Genomic DNA, 11,359 nt, shown 5'->3' on the forward strand with positions numbered 1-11,359 from the left:
ATATTCCTTCTTCTTGGTCATATCCTTGTGCCACAAGCCTTGCCTTGTTTCTTGCAATGCTGCCATCTTCTCCTAACTTGTTCCGAAATATCCACTTGGTGCCGGTCACTTTCTTTTCACTTGGCCTTGGAACCAAAAACCACACTTGGTTCTTCTCAAACTCAAGAAGCTCATCCTCCATTACTTTAACCCAATAAGGGTCACTAAGGGCTTCCTTGACATTTTGAGGCTCTATTTGTGAGAGAAGAGCAATGTTTGATCCTTCATTTGCCTTTCTAGTGGATGACCGAATTCTAACCCCTTGAGAGACATCTCCAATGACAAATTCCTCTGGATAATTCTTCAAGAATCTCCATTCACAAGGTCTGGTGAGCTTGGAGGCAGATTCAGTTACCAAGAGATTCTGGGTACTGCTGGTTTTAGGATTTCCTTCAGATTCGTGAGACAAAATGAAATTGTCTCTTAAATTTTCAGCAACAGCAGTTTCTGGTTCATCTTGAACAGAACTTCTATTTTCTTGATTTTGCATAGTTTCAACTTCCTTTTGAGCTTGATTTCCTGCATCACAATCTTCCAAAATGCTTTGCACCAAGTTAGTATCACAAAATGTAACATGTATGGACTCCTCAATAATCCTAGCATCTTGATGATAAACCCTATATGCTTTACTAGTTGTGGAATATCCTACAAACAAACACTCATAAGCCTTTGGATCAAATTTACCCAAATTATCCTTGTTGTTTAAAACAAAACATTTACATCCAAAGATGTGTAAGTAGTCTAAGTTTGGTGGGTAGCCTTTCCAAAGTTCATAAGGGGTTTTCTTCAAAAATTTCCTTATGATTGTTCTATTCAAAATGTGGCAAGTCATGTTAACTGCTTCAGCACAAAGGAATTTTGGAATATTACTCTCACAAAGCATAGCTCTTGTCATCTCTTGTATGCTTCTATTTCTTCTTTCCACAACACCATTTTGTTGTGGTGTCCTTGGACAAGAGAAGTTGTGAGATATTCTAAATTCTTCACAAATGGATTTAAATAAATTGTTTTCAAATTCAGTTCCATGTTCACTTCTTATAGAAGAGATTTTTAAATCCTTTTCATTTTGAATTTTCTTGTAAAAAGGTTCAAAGGCCGAAAATGCTTCATTTTTGTGTGCAAGAAATAAAACCCAACCAAACCTAGTATAATCATCCATAATTACTAAACCATAGTGTTTACCACCTAGGCTTTGAGTTCTTGTTGGACCAAATAAATCAATATGTAGCAACTCAAGTGGTCTTTTAGTAGAGATGTCTTCCTTTGGTTTAAAAGAACTTTTTGTTTGTTTTTCCATTTGGCAAGCATCACAAGTGATGTCTTTGTTAAACTTTATCAAAGGAAGACCTCTTACTAATTCTTTCTTTACAAGTTTGTTTATTTGAAACATACTTGCATGGCCTAATCTCTTGTGCCATAACCACTTTTCAGATTCTTTAGAGTGAAGACAAGCTACATTTTTATCCTTTAATTTATCAAGAGTAAGTCCATACATATTATTAAAATGTTTGCCAACAAACATCACTTCATTTGTCTTTTCATTAACAACACAGCATTCAAGTATTTTGAAAGTCACTAAATATCCTAAATCACACAGCTGACTAATACTCAAAAGATTGTGCTTCAAACCACATACCAAAAGTACATCATCAATGAAAGTAGATTGCTCATTACCTACTTTTCCAACAGCAATAATTTTACCTTTACCATCATCTCCAAAGGTCACAAAACCTCCATCATACTTATTTAGTTTGATGAAGTAAGTTGACCTTCCAATCATGTGCCTTGAACATCCATTATCCATGTACCACATGTCCTTTTTGTTCTTGGATGCTAGGAAAATATGCATGAAGAGTTTCAAGTAGCCTTAGGTATCCAAACTAATTTGGATCCTTTGAAGTTAATCCATCTTGGTTGCCCAAGTGCATTGAAATCGCAAACAACATTGTAAACTTTGTTTCCTACAATTCTTTTTTCAATGAAACATTGTGCATATGAGTGACCAAATTTCTTGCAATTAACACAATGATTTTCTGATGTGTGTCACTGAAATTTAGATGAGCTACCATGCTGGAAATGATTAAATGATTGAAATTTTTTGGTTTTTGGAAGAGGTGCATTTCTTTTGACAAACTGATTTTTGTTATAATTATTCCTCTTTGCAAAAGCATTTTCACCAGAATTTTTGAAAACCTTTGAATTTTTCGAATATGAGGTTTTGTTGTAAAATGATGGTTTCTTGAAAGCAACCAGTATTCCAAACCTGGCCTGTTTGAAGTAGGTTCGGTTCTTGGTGAAGGTTCAGTTTCGCTTGTGTGAACTTCATCAAATTTCTCCTCAAGTGTGGGAACATACCCAATACCAGATTTATTAGATGTGGTTTTTGTATTTGATGAAGAAGCCACAAACTTTATAGAGGAAATATTGAAAACTGCATCTTCCTTGGCTATGTAGCTAAACCAGATTTTTTAAACAATGGTCTTTGACTTGCAAGTAATTTGTCCAAGTTACTAGAACTTTGAGTAAATTTTGCTAAGTCACCATTCAGCCTTTTAATCATATCATTTAATCTTTCATTTTCAGCAATTAACTCATGAGAAGGATCCATAATGTGCTTTCCTTTTAGTTTTTCAAGTTCAGATTTTAGAAATCTGTTTTCTTCAATGATGTCCAAAGCACATTCAGTTTTCTTCACTTTTTCTTTTAAAAAATCATTTTCATCTCTTAACACATCTCTTTTAGATTTTCATTCATTGTATTTGTCAAGTATTTTTGAGGTGTTTAAAGTGAGATCATCAATAATAGCATGCAAGTCCTCAATGGTCAAATCATAATAATTTACCTCATCAAGATTGTTGTTTCCAGCCATGAAGCAGTCTTTGTCATCTCTTTCAGATTCTTCTTCTTCATTTGAGTCATTCTCAAGATCCTCCCAAGCTGTCATGAGTACTCTCTTTCTTTCCTTCTTTCCATTGTCCTCCTTTTTGAGCTTTGGACAGTTTAGCTTAAAGTGTCCAGCCTCCTTGCAGTGATGGCACGTCACCTTGCTCAAGTCGAACTTGTGCTCCTTTGAACTTGAATCCTTGTATTTGCCTTTGTTCTTCATCATCCTTCTAAATCTCCTAGCAAAAAACAAAAGCTCATCATCTGAAATACCATCACTAGACTCACTCTCTTTCGATTCTATCTGTGATTTGAGGGCTATTCCCTTTTTCTTCGAGTCTGTGTTTGTATGTGTGGCTTCATAGGCAAGGAGTTTTCCTCTCAGCTTGATGAGTGGATATTTTATACGCTTTTTGGGGGTAATTTCATGTAGATTTTAGCATGTTTTTATTAGTTTTTAATAGAATTTTATTAGTTTTTAAGCAAAAATCATATTTCTGGACTTTACTATAAGTTTGTGTATTTTTCTGTGATTTCAGGTATTTTCTGGCTGAAATTGAGGGAGCTGAGCAAAAATCTGATTTAGGCTGAAAAAGGACTGCTGATGCTGTTGGATTCTGACCTCCCTGCACTCAGAATGGATTTTTTGGAGCTACAGGAGTCCAATTGGCACGCTCTCAATTGGGTTGGAAATTAGACATCCAGGGCTTTCCAGCAATATATAATAGTCCATATTTTGCGCGAAGATAGATGACATAAACTGGCGTTTAACGCCAGTTCCATGTTGCAGTCTGGTGTCCAGCGCCAGAAACACGTCACGAACCAGAGTTGAATGCCAGAAACACGTTACAACTTGGCGTTCAACTCCAGAAACAGCCCAGGCACGTGAGAAGCTTAAGTCTCAGCCCCAGCACACACCAAGTGGGCCCTAGAAGTGGATTTCTGCACTATCCATCTTAGTTTACTCATTCTCTGTAAACCTATGTTACTAGTTTAGTATTTAAACAACTTTTAGAAACTTACCTCATGACATTTTTAGATCTGAAATTTGTACCTATTGGCAGCATGAGTCTCTAAACCCCATTGTTGGGGGTGAGGAGCTCTGCAGCGTCTCGATGAATTAATGCAATTATTTCTGTTTCTCATTCAAATATGCTTATTCCTATCTAAGATGTTCATTCGCGCTTCACTATGAAGGAGGTGATGATCCGTGACATTCATCACCTTCCTCACCCCATGAACGTGTGTCTGACAACCACCTCCGTTCTACATCAGATTGAATGAGTATCTCTTAGATTCCTTAATCAGAATCTTCGTGGTATAAGCTGGAATTGATGGCGGCATTCATGAGAATCCAAAAAGTCTAAACCTTGTCTGTGGTATTCCGAGTAGGATTCTGGGATTGGATGACTGTGACGAGCTTCAAACACGCGAGTGTTGGGCGTGATGACAAACGCAAAAGAATCAATGGATTCTATTCCGACATGATCGAGGACCAACAGCTGATTAGTCGTGCTGTGACAGAGCATTTGGACCATTTTCACTGAGAGGATGGGAAGTAGCCATTGACAATGGTGACAACCTACATATAGCTTGCCATGGAAGGAGCCTTGCAAATTCTGAAAGTAAGAAAGCAGTATGTTGCAGAGATTCAGAGGACAAAGCATCTCCAAAACTCCAACATATTCTCCATTATTAAGTAACAATTATTTATTTTATGCTCTTTTATTTTTCGTAATTCAAACTGATAATTATAATTGATATCCTGACTAAGAATAATAAAATAACCATAGCTTGCTTCAAGCCAACAATCTCCGTGGGATTCGACCCTTACTCACGTAAGGTATTACTTGGACGACCCAGTGCACTTGCTGGTTAGTTGTGCGAAGTTGTAAGAAATCTTGATTTTGATATTGGCATCACAATTTCGTGCACCACAGCTCATCATAGGTTATGGGACTTATGTTGTTGCTCTCGGTTAGGACAGTGGCAGTGTTTTCCCATTCTTTTGTGAGGCTTCTAAGGAGTTTTCTCACCAAGGTTTGTTCTGCATAGTTTGTACCCATAGCATCAAGGTTGTTGATTATGATTGAGAATCTCTCGAATGCTTCATCAATGCTTTCTCCATCCTTCATGCTAAACATCTCGTACTCTTTTCGTAGCATATCAATCCTCGTTTCTTTGACTTGTTTAGTGCCGTTGTGTGTAACCTGGAGTTTTTTGTAGATTTCTTTGGCTATCTTGCATCTAGACACCTTCCGATACTCTTCAAAGCTGATAGCACAGTGAAAAAGGTTAATTGCTTTAGCATTCAGCTCTATCTTCTTCTTATCATCTTCGTTCTATTTAGCTTCTTCTTTTGGAGTCACCACTCCATTAGCACTTGTTTTTGTTGGGATCTTGGGACTGCTCACAACAATCTTTCATATGTTGTAGTCAATGGATTGGATGAAGATCCTTATCTTTTCTTTCCAGTAGGAATAGTTCTTCCCGTTGAAGAAAGGTGGCCGGTTGTTTGACTGGCCTTCAGTGAGGGTGTAGGCAACTGTGGTTGTACCCAAGTTGTTCGCCATTGGATCTTTTCTCCAAGCGGTTAAGCTTGATTCTTGAGACCTTAGCTCTTGATATCAATTGAAGGTTGTGGTAGACTTAGAGAAGGGGGGTTGAATCTATGCCTTCCTTTTAAGTTGCTGTTATAACCTTTTTAAATCAAAACATTCAATTCTGATTCTGTTCGTACTCAGCAGCAGAAATTTATGAGACAATTTATTTTTGTCTCATGAATATCAGAAAATAAAACACAGCAGAGAAGAGATAAGCTAACACCAGCATATATCCTGGTTCGGTTGCCTTGTGCTATGCAACCTACGTCCAGTCTCCTCCACAACAATGGAGGAATTTCCACTATAGTTAAAAGTATTACATCCACCATTTTCACATTCAAGTTCTAACCTAACTTGACATTGGCTATGCTAACACCTAATGGTGAAATGTACGACCTCCAACTGAACCTAGCCCAAAAGAGTGTAAGCGAGGGATTCAAAACCTAGTTGATCACTTATAAAGTAGAAAATCTTATTCTATTTTGATTCCCAACATGCAGAAGTAAAAAACCTATTAACAGAGTGAGATAGAAACTTTTGATGGAACCTGATGATCTTCGAGGCCGTATCTTATACCTAACAGGTATAAGATACAAGACAGTTAACCAATCCTAAGAAATTCGAAAATAACTCTAGACTTTTCTCTCAAGTGTATCACTCAGCCTTTTTCCACTCATGACTTTTACTTGAGCTTTCTCAAAAGAAATTACAGAAAGATAAACATAGAAAAGCACATTACAATCAGTAAAATATGAAGGAGATTGACTTCATCAACAGCCTTTGTGCTATGCGAAAACCAGATTAGCAAGCCTCTGATTTAGTTCTTCATACTGGTGGAATGCACCTTTGATTAGGTTACACTGTCCAGTTAGTTAAATATTTTCAAAGAACACTTCTCAGAACAAAACCTCAATACTCTGGTTATCTCTCCTTGGTTTCTGAATGAACAGCAAACCTCTTTTATCTCCTTGCATGTTGCTTGGTTCCTCTTCCAAGGTCAATACCTTGAGCCTTGAGTTTCACCAACCCACAGATTCACTTTTTTTCAGTAAACCTTAGAGTAGAAACTTTGCTTCTGACTCCTTCATCTTGACCGAAAGCCATAAAGCAGCAACCACAATAGTCTTCTAGTGGTCAACTTAATCAGAACCCTTGAAAACCAACTTGGTCCCCAAGACAAGTTTGGGACCGTGGATACACAGCAGAGAAGAACGGAAAACAACTTTCCTTTGTATCTCATTTTGGACTGAGTAGAGAGTTGGAAAGAAGAGAAGAGACTGAGTTGCATGTATGAGGAAATGGTTTACCTTTGATATTTTCTTAAGCTTGATTTGGCTTGAACTTGTTGATTTGACATTCTGTCTTTCAAGCTTAAACCTTCTCTCTCTTGCTTCTTTGGTTACTAGCTTAAGGAAAAAGCTCTTTCTCTCTTTCTTACTTTTCTGAGTTTCTGACCAACTCTTCAGAAATGAACGTTACTTTTGGTAAGACAAAAGAGAGGGATTTGCTTGCTGAAATAAAATCGGGCTTGGATCGGGTAGTGATATGCTTGGCCCGTTCTAATTTCTTCAGCTTTTGGTTCCTTGGACTTTGTTTATTTTATTGACCCATCACTTGTTTTTATTTTTCATTCCATTTGGGCTGCTTAAATTTAATTATGGCCTGTAACATATAGTAAATAATTAGCAACATATACTTATTAATTAATCAACACTAATTATTTATTTTACCAAAAATAATGTTTGTCATCACTAATTAATTTAATTAATTTCTTAACTCAACAACTTTTGATAATTGTTTACTTTGGTGTTAATGTGTTATAAATTTGTGAATTTTTTTGCTAAACATTAATTTTTCTAATTAATTAATTTCACTTGTCGAAATATTGTGGTGCATTGAGAAGGAATAGTAAGTAGCAGGTAGGAGTTACGGGCAAGTATGAGAACTACAAAAGGGGATTGTATACTGATCTGTCAGATTATAATTTTGTCATTTAAATAATGCCACCGTAGTGACCGTACACCCATCCTACCCGATAACTTTTCTTTCTGGCTCTTTCACTGTACCCTTACTTTAATTATAAATCCCTTAAACAGTTAACACCCTCTCCTTTAATATCCCACTTTCAGCCAATTGTTTAAAATTTCCTACAAACTTAACAATAAATAATTCCATTAAACCAATACCAGTTTCGTAAAAACAAACCACCCCCTCCCCCTCTTCTCTTCCTCCTCCAAAAACAAAAGGTGGCACTATACTTTATTCTAATTTTCAAATTAGGTTTTGAATTATAGTGAAAGAAAGCTACAGCGCACGTGTTGGAAGTGAAATTGTCACAAAAAAATGCTTGGTCAATATGAAAATGTTTGGAAAAAATATTGGGTATTGGTGTATTTCATTAAATGCCATACGAAATCTTTAGTCTACGGTATTTTGACTAAAGAATGATGATTACATGTGAAGTATGTTCGATTGTCATAGAAAAATTATGACTGAACAAGTGATAGAATTTTATATTGAGTTAGTGAATGTTGGGGGTAGTTGTTTTTCTTCATGTACAGTCCCCCGACAAATTGTGCAATAGTACTTAGTCAAGTGAGAAGAATCAAATCCTCCACAAAAATTCGGTCTTCTCTCTGAATGGCCAAACCCGTGATGATTTAGTTTAAGAGTCTGAGTCAGATGAGGAGTGGGTCCAATTTGATTCTAATAATGATAGCAATGACGATACGGAATTTTTTCCAAAAACTCAATTATCATCTTTTACTTCTTCACTGCATATATTGCCACTACCGTCACCGCTTTTCTAGCCGAGTCCAAGTTCCAAGCTATTATTTAACATTAGACCTAGATGCTATGTAAATGGAATCGATGCCTTTCGGTCCGAGGGCACTAACGATTATAATACAGATGGAAATGTGGAGCTAAATACCGGCAATAGATTCTACAGTACAGAGTTTGTTTATATTACTATCAAGAACTATAACATTGATTGGAGTGTGAAATATCGGGTGGTTGAATATGATTATATAAAGTATCATTGTCGGTGTAGATATTATGTTGTAAGTTATCGGTGGAGCATTTAGGTTGCATATCGACAGAATCTTGGTTATTGGGAGGTTCGTAATATGAGGCTATGCACACGTGCTTTTCACCAACAGTGTCCCAAAATCAATCACATCTCGATAGCAACATGATCTGCAGATTTATCTTTTTCATGATAAAAAATAAATTTTTTTATTTTTGCATCTGTTTTCAAAAAAATACTTACACGTTTGTCATGTTATTATTGCGAAATTTAAAAATAGTTGACATATTAATCAATTTAGATTATCCTTCTATTTTTTATTAAAGTACTACAAAGAACAGTGGAGCAGAAAAGCACAGCTACATATTTAAATTGTCGTACAGAAAAGTTTAGATGGCGAAGTAAAAAATAATTGCTCAAATTTATGGAAATTGGAAAGAGTTGTACAACAAACTTCTGAAGTTGCTAAATGTGATTGAATAATATTTGTCTGCTATGATTCATGATATCAAGCTTGTGCAACGTTATGAGGACATGCTTCAAAACTTTGGTTCTATGTAGTTTGATAAGGTATTTTGGACATTTTCTCCCTGTATTAAAGCCTTCAAGTATTGCAAACCTTTGGTATCTATTGATGACACACATTTGTATAGGCAATACGAAGAGTTATGTTAATGACTATTACATAAGTCAGTAACTCAAATATTCTTCCTATTGCTTTTGCATTGGTTGAATTTGAATCAACAAATTCTTGGTCGATTTTTATAAGAAATTAGCGGTAGTATGTGACTCCCCGGCAAGATATTCTTGCCTTATCTTGGAGCTATACATGCCGCAATAAAGAGGAGAGTAGTGGATGGTATCCAAAAATTTCTACATTAAATTCAAAAGTCTCCCTAATTTATATATTTATAAAAATTTATTCCCTAATATATTAAAGTTATCTTAACCTTATAACTACTAACTAACCAACTAACAACTTTAATATAATAAACAAAAAAAATTAATTTAAATTCTAACTTGATTATCAATATGACTCGCGATATATCTGTCTTCATTCAAACGGTTAATGTCATTACTCTGAGCCATTGTAATAAAAAAAATTCTCCTTTCTTCTTTCTTTTTCTCCTTCTTTCTCTCCCTTTTCTCTTAAATCCGCAACGCTCAAAACTAAACAAATAATTTCAGGGTAACACACAAGGGCTGTTTGCATTGTTATATAGTGGTTCCAGCGCTTTTGCAAGCAGTAGTTACACTATCATGGGAGAATCGCTTTGCCTCTATTCTTCCTCTATTGCACTGTCCCTGACTGTGAAATAGGCACTACCTGCAAAATAACATATAATGATTAAAATGGTAAAAAATTAGTGTGTAATTACTAAAAACGGCAAAATAGTTAATATTTAATTTAAAAATATAAAAATTAATAAATTTTAAATATTTAAAATTTATGACAAGTAATAAATTAGACAAAAAGTAAACACTAAATAATAGATATCAACCACAGAATTGGCCTTTTCATTTTCTAGATACAAAAGGAAATAAATGCCAATGTTGTAATTTGAATATTTTTATTTAAAATATATTTAGGTTAAACCCCCAAAAACGCACTCAAAATATTTTGGTGCTGACAAAATTGTCTCCGAATTTTATTATCGATAAAAATATTCTCAAATAATTTAAAAACATGTAAAAAATACTCAGCCGTGATCCAAAGCATGCTTCGTTAATGAAAAAAAACGTAACGTGATTACTTATCAATTTTAGAGTCTCACTTTGTACATAAGAAACTATATTTGTTACATTATTATTTTTTCGTTAACGTAAAATATTTTAATTCACAAATGTATATTTTTGTCACATTTTTAAATAATTTGAAGATATTTTTGTCAATAATAAAATTTAAGGATATTTTTATCAGCGATAGAATAATTCAAATAAATTTTTCGTAGTTTACTCAATATATTTATCCTCTTTATGAAAAATTCACCCTAAAATTTTTTTTATGATGATTAAATCATTATTATCATCGATTTACTCCTAATCTAAATCAAGTCCACCGGATTTTGGTGTATTTATTTTGGATAAATTATCCTAAATTTATTAGCCATGGTGATTAATGAAACATAAATAAATAAAAAAATGAATGTTTGTTAAACAAAATACATGTTTTAAATATTTTTATTATTTTCTAAATATTACTAACAATCACTATCAAGATATTAGTTAAAAGAAAAATGTTATGCACACTGAAAATCAGTCACTAAATTATTTATTATATTTTTATTGTATATTTTGTGTTTTGATATATACTTTTATATAAGTTATAGCTGAGAGGATATCATAAATTGGAAAGATGTGTTTATAGCTTGATCAAGTGAGGTAGATTCCGACGAAAAATAATGAACGTGTATTTATAAAGACATTTCAATGTCTAAATTAGAGAAGTCAGTAAAATATTGATGTTTAAAGATTAGAATGTCATACCTAAAAAAATTGTATACTCCTCATTATTTATTGTGTCCCAGGACGAATAAGGAAGAGATAACATTATTCAATGGGATCAAATTTTTTCTTATTTGGAGACTTTAGAGGTGCTGCTAAGGTGATTTAGCTAGGCCGTAGTTCGGATGCCCTATGTCGTTATCGTTGGGCTTGGGGCTGAGGCAACGTGATTAGAACGAGCTATGGTACATACGAGGTTAGCTCCTGTACAAATTTTATATTAGTAGTGTTGGAGATGATATTAAACTGGTATCTAATGGCTCATAAAAGCAAGGTGTAACTGATTATGGTTGAATAATTT

Source organism: Arachis hypogaea, chromosome 1 (assembly GCF_003086295.3).
Source record: "Arachis hypogaea cultivar Tifrunner chromosome 1, arahy.Tifrunner.gnm2.J5K5, whole genome shotgun sequence".
NCBI classification, from domain to species: Eukaryota; Viridiplantae; Streptophyta; class Magnoliopsida; order Fabales; family Fabaceae; genus Arachis; species Arachis hypogaea.